This window comes from Adiantum capillus-veneris, chromosome 28 (assembly GCF_014529385.1).
Source record: "Adiantum capillus-veneris isolate H3 chromosome 28, ASM1452938v2, whole genome shotgun sequence".
NCBI classification, from domain to species: domain Eukaryota; kingdom Viridiplantae; phylum Streptophyta; class Polypodiopsida; order Polypodiales; family Pteridaceae; genus Adiantum; species Adiantum capillus-veneris.
In genome coordinates, this window is record NC_140958.1 from 54,581,736 (window position 1) to 54,595,543 (window position 13,808).

The 13,808-nt window shown below is 43.2% G+C and overlaps 2 pseudogenes; one reads left to right on the forward strand and one right to left on the reverse strand.

The window, feature by feature from the left end:
• The first annotated feature begins 1,058 nt into the window (after positions 1 to 1,058).
• LOC147420476 (uncharacterized) lies at positions 1,059 to 4,846 on the forward strand (annotated as a pseudogene).
• Positions 4,847 to 6,716: 1,870 nt separating this feature from the next.
• LOC147420477 (uncharacterized) lies at positions 6,717 to 10,766 on the reverse strand (annotated as a pseudogene).
• Positions 10,767 to 13,808: the final 3,042 nt, after the last annotated feature.

Here is a 13,808-nt window from a genome sequence, read left to right on the forward strand (position 1 = left end):
TCCTCCCTTTGACCAATAAAGATACCTCCATGTCGTTCACAGGCCTTCAAAAGGCAAAAAGGTGACTATTAAGGGGTTATGAAAGTTAAAAGTCTATTTTAAAAAGGTAAAAGCTCATAATGATTTCCATGAGAGAGGGGGGGGGGGGGGGCTCAGCACTAAGGGGCACGGGAGCTTTAAGGAAGCCCAAGCGGTGGGTTCAAGGGCGCGGAAGTGAGGTGCGTTGGTTGAGGGCATCGGAGCGCTACACGTGGCAAAAAAAGTAAACTTGGACGGGTTTTGGTAAACGGGGGCACCGGGAGGTAAACTCGGACGGGAGGGTGATGTGGACGGGAAACGTGGCGCAAATGGGCTGAGGTGGAGTCCTAGTGGCAAATGGGGGTGGGGGTGGGCTGAGGTGGACGGCCTGCATTTCATGATACCTCGTACGTTGCATGCATGTGGATGGAACCCCGAGGATGGGGGATGAGTGACTGCATTTAGGGCATTCAAGCAGAGGGAGTTTTGTTGCTAGCTCATACGAGAGGGCCTGGGGGAGGGCCTGCATTGCATTAGACGAGCCATCTGGGGTCTACACATACGAAGATTGGAGCCAGGTGGAGATTGTGGCGCAGGTACAGATTGGGACGGTAGGCGGGATTACCAGGTATGTGTCTGTGTGTGTTGTGTGTGTGTGTGTGTGTGTGTGTGTGTGACACCGCCCCAAAACCACCTCCAAGAAAATATGTTTTTATCGTCTGTTGCTTGTCATGTTGCATCACACACACACACACACACACACACACACACACACTCTATGAGCCCACAGACAACAACAATTTTGTAGAGAACCGGGCAGCAGGTTTGTGTGTGTGTGTGGAAGAGAGAGAGAGAGAGAGAGAGAGAGAGAGAGAGAGCTGTGTCCCGATGCCTTCTGCTTCATGCATATTTTTGCCAACATGAGTCGTCCTGCTTGTCCGTTATGGTGCTTGCAAGCATGTTGCCATGCTATGATGAATGGCTGCTGGTGTTTCTTACAATAAAATGTTCATTGTATGGTGATCACCACAGGAAAAACTATGGCGCCAAGAAGGCCACATCAAGAGGTGCAGGCAAAGAAGCTAGTTGGAAAGAAGCATGGGTCAGATCTTGGGAGGGGCACGGGGGAGGCTTCGCCTGTAAAAGTTCCTCGTTGTAGCCCTCGACTAAGGGAGAAGGAGTTAAAGCAAACGGAGAATCAGCCTTCTCCATGCTCAGGCAATATGGCCCAAGTGGAGACACCAAAATCAGCAAATCCGCGCCTAAGACAGAAGTTGGAAGGCATGTTTGAAGAGCCTGATCAGAATGAAAATGAAGTGGATGAGAAGAAGGCTGGAAGAGCTAAGGCAAACGAAAAGAACCTTGATAAAGAAAAAGTTGGTGAAGGCAAGAGGGATTAGCCGTGTGTCGAGACGGTGGGCGACGGAGCGCAAAACAATATGGATTCTTTGAAGGGAGAAGGAGATAGAGGCATTGGTGCATCCTCAGCCATGGTTGAACCCTTGCCATATGTTGAGGTCTTCTTTCTTGATGGAAGGCTTGCACGGCAATGTCGAGCGAGCGATCATTTTCCTCAGCAGTTCCACTTTGAGTTGGTTCGATTGCGGATGGAGAGGCATCTAAAGACAGAGCATGGGCTTGATGTGGTCATTCCCCTTCGCAAGGGAGGTAGGCATTCCAATGCTGAAATGGGCTCAAGAGCAAAACCGCCAAATGCAAGAGATAGTGCACAATGGCACAAGCAAGCAAAGATGCGCTTCGAGGATAGAGATAGGAAGTTTGCATTAAATCTTAAAAAAACAGAGCGCCTTCATCGTCTTCGAGCGACTGAGAAGTGGGATAAGCTCAGGCCTGAGTTTAGAAGAGTCTCAAAGGTAGAGTTTGTTGAGAAGATTTTCAAAGAGCGCATGGCAGCCTACCTCGCATCCTCAAAAGAGCGCATGGATCGCATCCAGCAGCGAATCAACGAAGGCTATGAAAAGAATGTGAGTACAATGGCCACTCCTTCGAGTTTACATATTATTGCATCATGCTTTATTATTACATTTGGTGTTGCATGTTTGCTTTGTTAGTCCTAGTTCACTTGAAGGTGGATTGTTTGCCCGAATGCGGTCCTAGTTTATTGAGACGGGTTTAGGTCCACATTGAGATTTCTCCCGTTAAATGGATGATTTAGGCATAATGACCTTGGAGATTATCCTTGCAAACCATTTACCATTAATAGTTGAGGCAGGTTTGCTTGCCTAGTCCCAGGTTATCTTAAGGTGCATTGTTTGCTAGAAGTTGTCCTAGTTTATTGAAAAACTCATGGCGACTCTACCAAGTTTACATATTATTGTGGCATGGCTTAATACTACATTTGTTGTGGCATGTTTGCTTTGCATGGTCCACTTTGTTGTGGCATCCTAGTTCAAGGTGGATTTTTTGCCCAAAAGCGGCGTAGTTTACTGAGAGCAGTTTAGATTCACATTGCACTAGATCCCGTTTGAATGGCTAATTTAGGCCCGATGAAGTCTATGACTACTTGTGTTAAGGCATGTTTGCTTTCTTGGTCCGAGTTTACAAGGCAATGCATTAATTACTTGTGGTTGAGGCATGTTTGCTTTCTTCGTCCTAGTTTACAAGGCAGTGCATTGTTTGCTGCTAGTTGTCCTAGTTTACAGGGCAGTGCATTGTTTGCCGGTAGTTGCCCTAGTTTACTGATGGCTTTCGGAGGGATTTTAAGCTAATTCTCGACGTCTTGATTGAAATCATTTTATGTAAAATTGCTTGTTTCTTACAGGCTGCTTGTGGTTTTATCTGGTGCTGGTTTTTTGGCTACATTCATTTGAACATGTTGGGTTCAATGGGGGACTAACTTGTGGTTTTATTTGGTGATTGAATGCAGAGGCGGCTCAAGGTTTTACCTCCTTGGTTAAATGTCATGATGGATGACATTGAGGACAGCCAGCCCATGGACAACTTCAAGGGCAAGGATGAAGAGGAAGAAGAGGAGGATGCGGATGATTTTCAGTCGGACCGAGAAGATGAAGAGGACGGACATTATGAGTGGATGGAGGATGAAGACATCAAGGAGGATAAAGATGGCCAAGAAGACAAAGAGGAATGCAGGGAGGAGGAGGGGAGAGCAAGCAACGCGAAAGAGGACTCCGCTGACTCCGTTGACTCGACTTCCCTTGGGCTTGGAGATACACCGCCCTCACTGCCTCTTGAGATTGTGGACACAAAGGAGGTGCCTGCTGCAAATACAGATACATTTAGCCGGTTTGCATCCATGACGCTCAACGTTGATCTTGTGCACGAGGAGGTAGTGGGACATCTTCCTAATTGCAGTAGTGGCATGCATTATTTCGTTGTTATTCTTGGCAGGTTTAGGGTGTCAAATTTGTTTGAATGATTTGGCATAAAATCTTCTTTTAACCATGCAGGGAATTGTGAAACAACATAGACCAAAGCTGCAAATTTGTTCGTCAATGAAGACTCGAGTGGTTGTTGATGTCTCAACCCCACCTGGTGCAGCGGCAACCACACATGTGTCTCTGAATTTTGCCATACAAAATGGCCAGTTAAGAGTTATGGAAGAAGGGGGGGGTAGGGTTGTCACGACACGAGGAAACATTGCAGCTGCCAGGTGGGTACAAGTCATGAGCTGGTTTAGTTGCTGGTTTACTTGCTGGTTTACGGTTTAATTGCTTGTTGGTTTTTTTGGGCCTCTTTTTCTTCTATAAAACTTGCACGCTAAGCCTTGATTGTTATCGCATGTTAGGCTTGGCTCTATTGCATGTATTACTTTCACCTCCGACCGGTTCAAGTTATCAGTTAATGTAGATCAGCGATTAGTAACTGACATATTGCGTGGAGAGGCCAGTAGTAGGACTATTGACTTGTTTGGCCAGTAAGTTCTCTCTTGCCCTGATCATTGTAAATGGCTATACGCACATATAGGATTGCATGTGTTTTAATTTGGAAACTGAAATCTTTGCACAGGTGGATGGAGCACACCTTGCCTCCGACCATCCTAAGGAAAGTATACTTTGTTGATTCGCTTTGGTTTATGATGGAGGGACGTATTCTGTCCAATTTTCTTCAGGGACAATTTAGCGGTGTTGACATGTCAGAGCTGGTCTTTTGCTTTTGGCCAGTCATTTGCAGGTATTTCAGGGTGACATAATGCTTTGTATGGTGAATTCTGAACTAATTCTCATTCGTAACACTAACAATGTGTGCTTGAAGGCATCACTGGACTCTTTTTTCTCTCTACTTGAATAGGGGAGCAAGGCTCCTCCGATTGCCTGGCAAGAAGCACTATCTGATTCATTTTGATTCCCTCAAGGGTTTGACAAACCCTTTCGAGTGCCTAGAGCAAGTGCAAAGGTTGGTTTTCATCATGTGATTGTTGTGCCCAACAGATGTGGTTAAATTCAGCTAACCTGGTTTGTTGTATGGTTGTGCCTTAGTGGCCTTCGAAGCCTGGCAGAATTTTTACATGACAACTATATTCAACGTGCTTTGGATGATTCCAAGGAAGAGATTGAGCTCAAAGTTGTGGATGTGCCTCAGCAGACAAATGCGATCGATTGCGGATTTTATGTCATGAGGATCATGAGGTGAGATCATGCTACACTGTGCAATAGTGTCGACAGGTTGTTAGGGAGGGTCATTGCATGGACTAACATACGGCACTGTTCTGCAGGGAACTGATTGCAGGTGGATTGGAAGACCCGCCTGGGCGACATTGGCTTACAAAGGATTGGTTCGAGGACGTGGACGTATGCACTCTGAGGGTGCAGCTGCATGATTGGTGCTTAGTTGTTTGGCGGAGGTCTAGAGACGCATGAGCAATAGCACGCTCGGGGGCTGGTGTTTTGGGAGCATATCCAGCATATGAACTCAATTGACACTGTACTTATACAACGGTGTACTTTATGGATTTTGAGCCCTCCGTTTTGAGCGGATCTAAGTGAATGTTTTTTGTTGTAAACCGGCTTACCTAGCTACGCATTCATGCGCAATGTAGCACACCCTTTGGATGTTTTAATTAAGTCTACGTAATGATCAGCCTTACGTTTCAATCTCATTGTCAATTTATTTTGTCGTAGTGCTGTTATTGTGTCAATTTACAATTGCTCATTATGGGTTGTGGTATGTGTTGGTACCATTCATGAATGTGGTTAAGTTGAATCAGCTGGAATGAACCGCCTTAGGTGTTGTGGTGAGATGTTATTGGTGGCTCTTAGTATTGCTAAGGTGTTTGGAGCATGCATATATTCTATTTTTTTATCTCTTTAAGTGTGGTTGTTGGCTCGGATTGCATTGTGGGTGTTGAGAAGCTCCATGAGCGGTGAGAGCGTGACATTGTCATAGCCGGCATTGTAGTCCAAGTGGGGTGTTTGTTGAGTTTACACATATGGATTTCCTTTGCTTCAGATTTAGCAAGCAGGTTAAACACATTTTAAGCTCGCCGTAGCTAAGTTTTGTGTACATTTGTTGGAATATCTTTCTTGTCAGAATGTCAGCGATTGAAACTCTCCCTCTCTCTTTGTAATGTTTTAATAATTTGATTGCTCATAGAGAATAGCAACTCTTAACTTGTGTGTTTTATCTTTGGTGGATTTATTATCCTCGGAAAAGCAAAGGTGCTTGTATTAAAAATGACAAACTGACAACCCTTTGTTGGCATACCATGTAGGCACATTGTGGTTGCAAACTTAAAGGACGATACATAGTATTTGTGTGCATTGGCATTGTGGTTTATTTTGTTCAATGGATTAAATTGTCACCTAACCAATCAAACAAATGCATGGCCAGATTATACATACGAATAGTGCAGCACAAAGTTCATCTCGGCATTGGTGAGTGAAAAATGCATCATATAAATGCAAAGGCATTATTCACTACATGGTTATGACACAAAGCCTAACAGAAAAACATCTCAAACCTTGCACCTTGAATGGTCAAAATACAGTGAAAGTATACGATGGAGCCACTCTTTGCAAGGGTCTATGTTGCCCAACTTATGGCACTGCAGTAAGCATTCACTTTCTCCAGCCTCTTAAGCATGAAACCAACCGCAGTGCTCAAGAATGGTCAAACAAAACATCAGCCTTCCATCCCCAGTAACATAAATAGTCGGTGATCGTAAATGTCTTGATCTCTGGTGTGGCACACACCTCATATATGGGCGGCAAAACAACTCACTCGCATGTATGGCAAGAATCCAAAAAACATCAAAAAATAAAAAAGGAAATCAACCCTCTAACCCAAAAACTGTAAATTGTTGGATGCCATAAATGCCATTGATGCTTCAGATACCAAAAATTGTAAATAATCAGATACCAAAAACGCTAAATGTTTGCAAGTGAAATCAGCTGAGAAATCAGATCAGCCTCAACGCCATCCAATTAGGGCAGCCCTAGTGCTCAGAGATCGCACACAATCGGATAAGAAATATTGGCTGGCAAAACAAGACATATATCTAGCAACAACCCTTCCATGACTCTCACAAAAGGTCAGTTTCAATGCCATCCACTTAGAGCAGCCGTAGTCCATAGAGATTGTACACAATTTACAAGAAAAATGCATCAAGTTGGTAGCACAAATGAGCTCATGACAGATTGGCATAATAACTTTTCGAAACCCAGCTGTAACGCTCACGCACGATCAAGCAAGATGCCATCCAAAAAGATCGGCCTAATAGCCTAAACAAGGTAAATAGTCATCAGCCAAACATGTTGGAAGTCTGCAGATGGAATCAGCTCATAGCTTGCTCCCAAACAACCCACCCAATCAATCCAAAGATAGTTGCAAATGGGCTCACAAGTGCCTGCCAAACGCTCACAAACTGGTCATCAAATCAGCCCAGCAGATTGCATAAGGGAGAAACCTGCTACATGTCTCTCATGTAGAGAGAACCATTCGCTGCTGGGACGCAAGGACTGCCTCGAGTACTGACCCATCAAGCAAGCAGATTGTGAAGCTTCTCTCTTCTGTGGGAACCTCGCCAGCTTTGCAACAGACAATCATCCCTTTTTGGATGCTCTCACCAAAGAGGGTGACATGACGATTAAGCAAGCTCGACTCTGCTCCACCTGGGGCATGTCTGAGCAATAACGGAAGGAGGGCATGGCATGTATGGCATGAAATGCTCTCCAATGGATCCAGCATGAGAGTTTTGCTGCAACAATGAGGACAATGTATTCGAGGCTTTCTTTGAAAGCGGACTCGACTCCGTCCACGCTGATGCTTGCGTCGCAAAACACCAGTAGTTGGACCTTTAGATGGTGGCAAGTCGGCCTCGAGAACCTGTTCCTTGCTGGCTCCACTTGCTTCTACGGGCATCCCATGCCCGAGTCGAGTTAGAGTAACGTGATCTTGGACTTGCTTGATCGAGCCCTTTGCTGGTAGCTCAATCTCCTTTGGGATGATCAAGGCGGCGAGACTATCTCGTGAAAGATTTAGTTGCATTAGTATGGCTGGATTCAAAGAGCTATCACATTGCACCAACTGCTCTTCTAGACTTTGCAAGATGCTTCTCATGTCATAGATGCAGCTACCAATCTCATTGTCTATGTTGCTGACAACTGTCTCAGCTACATCGAAATTGTCATGCTTTAGTGCTATATTGTCTTCCCCTGCTCCAACTATGGGTTGTAGGTCCACATGGCTCAAAGCTTGAACGCTATCTATGATGGGGAGAACTTCGTGAAGATGAGGAAAGTGCCTCTCAATTATCAGTCGAAGGCCATATAGATGCTTACATTCTGATCCCCAGTCTGCACAATCGCAGTAGTTGGATTGCATGCTCACATGATACCAGTTTGAGGCCGAAGTAGTGCTAAGGACTTTGAATCGCATGTGTCCTTCCTCTATCACTTCGAGGGTGCTTGGATCTGCTTCAAATAGTTTAAGAATCGATTCGCCTGCTGCTAGCTTGGCTGTATGTTGCTTGCTTGATCCAAAACGACTAAAACGCCCGGAATCAGCTGAACGGTTGTCAAATTGAAACAACATGAGCTCAGCATTTGGCAACAGCAAAGGCATACTCTCAAGCGAAAGAGAACCACTCTTACCAATCTCCTGCTTTTGCTTGGAGAATTCGAGAAGTGTTCCCCCAATATATGTCCCATGCACTGAATCGCCCACCAATGCATTCAACAAGACCAACAGAGACCTGTTTATCTGTGCATTTAGCAAGGTATACTTGACATACTGCCATAATCGCTCAACCAAGTTTGTAGTATCCACATTCCCATGCTGAAATAGACGACCGAATCTTGGCCAACGGCTTCGCCACATGCATGTTTTGCCACACCAGCCAGTGGATACATACCGTCGAATATTTTCATGTGCCTGATACACCTGCAATAGCTCATCGCACCTTGCATCAAATATATCCTCACTTGTTGCATGCATCAAATTCGACATGCGATTGTACACATCATCGCGCTTGTCCTGAGGGACCTATGCACAACAACGCCATGTGAGTACGACAATCAATTTGTAGACATGAGCTGACACAAAGAACACATCAAAGAAATGACCAGCTACCTGGGGCAATAGGTTCTCAACCCATGCCTTCTTGACATGAAACCAGCATAGCAAAACTTTACATGCGACTTGTTGCCGCCTTCCATCCTCGTCTTCTCTCCAGCAAAAAGAATCTTGATCCACAACCTTGAGGATGGCTTCGAGCTCTTGCTGGCTCTTATCAATGACAATGGCTGCGGGCCAAACGTCACCTAACCTTGCAAAGATCATCTTGAACGTGAGCTCTAGGGCCACCTTTTCCTGGCTGGTACCCACATCATTGCTGCATAACATCAGCCATATCGGAATCCCTATGCCTTTTTGGTTTGGCAAGACTGCACCATAGAGCGGTAGACCATAAATGTTTGTCTTGAAAGTGCTATCCACGGCCCATGAGTTCCGACGAGAGAAACGAAGAGCGACTTGTAGCATCTACTCGTCTTGAATGAGGAGGATGAATGGCCGCTTGTTCTCATCAGGGTTTTGGGGACTGTAAGGATGCACAAAGATTACCTGTCCATACGAGAAGTATACTTGAGGATGCATGCTCACCCATCCAGCTTAAGAAGTTGAGAATGTAGTATTACCTTCTTCAATTCTTGCAAACGTAGAGCCTCGGCAAGCATCGCACCCCATTCAGTACCTACAGAGTTACCTACAGTCAAAAAAAATGTTGGATCAAATGCTATCAAAAACTCAGCAGAGAAAAGGCTTCTTAGAAATTCCAATGGCAAGCTAAGTACCACGAGTGCGCATTTGATGAAACAGCATTTGCACCTCTTTTGGTATCATAAAAAATCTGTGGATTACACGATCCAGCTCAGATGCATTTGCCATGTGAAACCTTTCCTTGGAGATCAACATTTTGGCGACATGGCGGCACATCCCAACATCAAACAAATCATCCATACAGCATGCAACTACAGTTGAATGCACCGGCAAGTGGTAAAGGTCAGCACGTGAGCCAGGTATGTGCCCGGTGTGATCGCCATGGATTGCGATAGTCACCCTATCACCATCATGACAGTGTTGAACCACCATCCTAAAAAGGCATCCACACCTCTTTGACTTTCGTTGTCGCCGCTTATCCGCACCTCTCCGATCTATGCTTCCATTTCGATGGCAAATGTATTCTTGTAGCTACTTATATGCTCTATGCCTCTTTGAAGATCTGACTAGGACCAGCCGTGTGTGATGCTTTATCATGATTCTTGTCAACTGTTGCTCGACTTGAGATGTTGTTGTCTCGATTGAAGAGGTTGGACAATTTGCGCTTCTGCTACTAATAGGCATCGCAGCTACATCACAATCAATAATCTTCTCTTTTAGTAAGCATCCACATGCAGTGATTGAGTCTTTTATGTAATCAAGAGGCAACCCATGTTGTCTCTTGTCTGTACACCATTCCTTCTGGACGGCCTTGAGAGTGGCAGCCACTCCAAGATGATTGTCATGTGTCAAAGGGCAATGGGCTGCATGAACAATATGTGCCCAATCTTCCATAAAGGCAACCTTTAGGCCAGTAGATTTCAAGTGCAGGCAGCCTATTTCCAGCCCTATACCTGGACAAAGCATCAAGGAGTCTTTTATCCTATTCCACTTCTTTAAATCAAACAATCCCCGAACATTGATCGCTTGAAGCATTGCTAGTGACATGGTCTCTGTCCCTCCCAAATCTTTGGCCATTAAGGAGTATGTCATCTCGTCGAAGGAGAAAAATGTTTTTGATGTGTATGAAGACGGATCTAAATCAACCCAAGAGCATTGCGAATGCCAACATGCGATTGAGCTCGAACTAGCTCCATTGTTTTGTGGCCAGTCATCCATGCCATTATCCTCGTTGATTGGGCAGTCATCTGACGATTCTCCTTCAGTCATTGTTTCACCATTGAAATATCCACTCAATGGCCGGTCTTCGATTACATCGATGGGAGGCATCTAATACACAACATCTCTCTCTCTCTCTCTCTCTCTCTCTCTCTCTCTCTCTCTCTCTCTCTCTCACACACACACACACACACACACACACACACACACACACACACACACACACACACACACAAACACACACACACACACTCACACATACTACCTGGTTCAAATCCATGCTGCCTTTGAGCTTCCAATCTCCTACAGAGTCTTCATCTGATTACTGTATCAGATACCAGCCTCCCCTTCTCCCGCTCTCATCTCACCTCCGATTATCTCTGATTACCCTGCATTCCGCGAGGGCAAATTTGAAAACGGGATGCCCGTGTGAAAGTAATGCCATGCTGGCCCCCCATTTGCCACTGGGACTCCACCTCAGCCCATTTGTGCCACGTTTCTCGTCCACGTCACCCTCCCGTCCGAGTTTACCTCCCGGCGCCCCCGTTTACCAAAACCCGTCCAAGTTTACTTTTTTTGCCACGTGTAGCGCTCCGATGCCCTCAACCAACGCGCCCCACTTCCATGCCCTTGATCCCACCGCCTGGGCTTCCTTAAAGCTCCCGTGCCCCTTAGTGCTGAGGGGGGGGGGGGGGGGGGGGGGGTTGTTATTGTTTAAAAGAAACCTTTTATTTAGTTCTTAATGTAAAGTTGTGGAATTTAGTTTACTTCTTAAGTAGTGTTAAAAAAAAACCAGAGGTCTAGTGCATTTTTAACTAGTTAGATTTGCAAAATCTTAGCTAGATTTATGAGATGGCCTTGACAAACACTTGTAAGTATTTATAAGTTTTAATGTAAAAATTGATCAATTTAATATTTTGACCTAATAACTGGCAAACTTTCAAGTGTGCCCTAATTTCTTTGGTAAGAAAAATACTTTTGACAATCCCTGTTCTTAAGTTTAAAATGATTTGTGGTTTAAAAAAATCAAAAGTTTTTAAAAACTTATTACGATCAAACTTCAAATCATTTTTTGAATCCTTTCCAAAATAAACTAAATGTAGCATTGGGAAAGATCATGTGAAACTCGAAAGGCTTTCTCTTCAATGCTCTTCAAGGCTTTCAAGACTTTTTGAGGGACACTTGTCAAACACCAAAAATTGGACGACCTTCATCCATATGGATGCTAAGGCCTTTAGAGGCAAAAAATAAGATGCATCCTTCCCTTTCCACCATGATTAGAGTCAAAGTCAACGTCTACCTAATCAATGAGTCCCATCTATCATTGATGAGATCTTTAGCTAGAAATGGCCACCACTTGTAGATACCATTCCTAATAATATTGCATCTTTCTTTTAGTGATGCTTGCACCATGTGATATAAATGTTGATTGCAATGCTACACTTCCACCACTAGCCTCAAAAAGTCATCAAAAGAAAGAGGTATCCTTTTGTAATATGTAGGGTAGATAAGAATGGACCATCTCCCATGTCTTGACTACATTTGATATTCCCATGTATCTCTCCTCTCATGGCTCTCCTCAATGGGGAACCAAATAAAATGAATAGGAAAATGGCATGACTGGATTGCCTCTCACACTCCCATGCCACTCACTTAATCACCCTAGGATGCTCAAAACATAGGAGCACCACCTAGCTTGTGTGGTTTAGGACCACAAGTGACGTGCTCTTTCCGTGACAAAACCTCACTTTGACAAACTCACACACCCAAAATCATCCCCTAAAATGCTTTCCATGATCATCATTACTTCCCTTGTGCATATGCAATTTAGGAAACATCTTTTAAAAATGGATAATTTGATGCAACTCCACTTAGCACATTTTATGTAATTTGAAGAGCATGGATGGAACACTCCTTTGAACCTCAATCTTTCCATAAAACAAGAATCCATAATTATTTTCTAAGAGGGACCACCTAACACCAACCTACCTAAACATGAATTATAGATAGTGGGTCCTTAGCCCTATAATCCAAACAAATCTCTAAAGCTTGTGTCCTGACTCTCCCAAAAACTAGGAGAGTCTTCTGTGTGGGACGTGTGTGTAGCTGTTTTATTGCGATAAATAAACAAAAATAAAGATAAAAGTTCAAAAGATAGTTTGCTTTAGACAAGTGATCAGGGGTAGCACAAAAACAATTCAGTCTTAAAATTATTTTTTTACAAAGCTAAAGAATGAGATCTCATTCTAGTGTTTAAGTACAAAGGTAGATCTGTCTATATTTATCTATATAGTAACAAGAGTCTGGTACATCAAGGACAAACAATAGCTTAAGCAAAACAAATTTCAAAAAAGAATAGAGTCCTCACCTGCATCCATTCAAACAAGGCAACAACAATGATAGCCTTGAATGCGTTTTACAGTTGTCAATGGACTATATTAGTTGTTATCCATGTTCATCTTACAACCTCTTTAACTTAAAACCATCGTCCAAGATAATCATGAATTCTAGTTTTGTCAAGTAGAAGGTGAGTTTTTGTTCTTCTTAAGTTCATTTTAAAACTTGTAAAAAAGGTCATCACTCCTTTAAGATACAAGTGAATTTGATAATTTATATATATATATATATATATATATATATATATATATATATATATATATAAAGTTATTATATAATCCGATCTATTAAGACCTTGAATAGCTATTTACATACATATCATTCTGATCGAAAATCCACCACCCCTTTTGATCCAAGTGTCTTACTCTCAATTTCAGTCCCAAATTATCTTGTACCTTTATACCAATCCTTCCATACAATATATTGCACTTTAGGTATAAAAACCAAATGTTACCATGAGCTTTCACAACAGAGCACAAACAGTCTAAGGAATCCTCAAGACCAAGCAAGTGTTCAAGGTATCATTCCTTCCCCTTCCCCCTTTTTTTGACACCCAAATTCTCGTAATAGCCCTTTCTTTTGTGTCAAATAAAACTTAAAAATTATGGTGTTATACATCAAAAAATTCCATTTACCTCCTGTTTGGTTTCAATATAACAACAGTTATGTACATCAAGTCAAATATAAGAAATCATTATGAACAGAATATGTACTAGGTATCATTGCTTCCCCTCTTTAAAAAACCAAAACTAATGTAGTAACCTAATCTTCCATGTCAGAGAACACACAAAACTAAGATGTTAAGCATCATTTGTGACAAAATGATCCTTTTACAGCTCCGTCAGCCTCTACCTCGTAACATTGAGTGATGTCAGCAGAAAAGAGATGAAATATATGACCGGGGAGGTCAAGAGTGATCTCGGTGAACTTATTAACAAGCCAAAAGGGGCTATAGTATGTTTTGAGAAAGTCCAAACAAATTTTTTGTTTAATTGTACAAATGGATTCAAACTCAAAAAGTACAAGGTCCAGGCATAAAG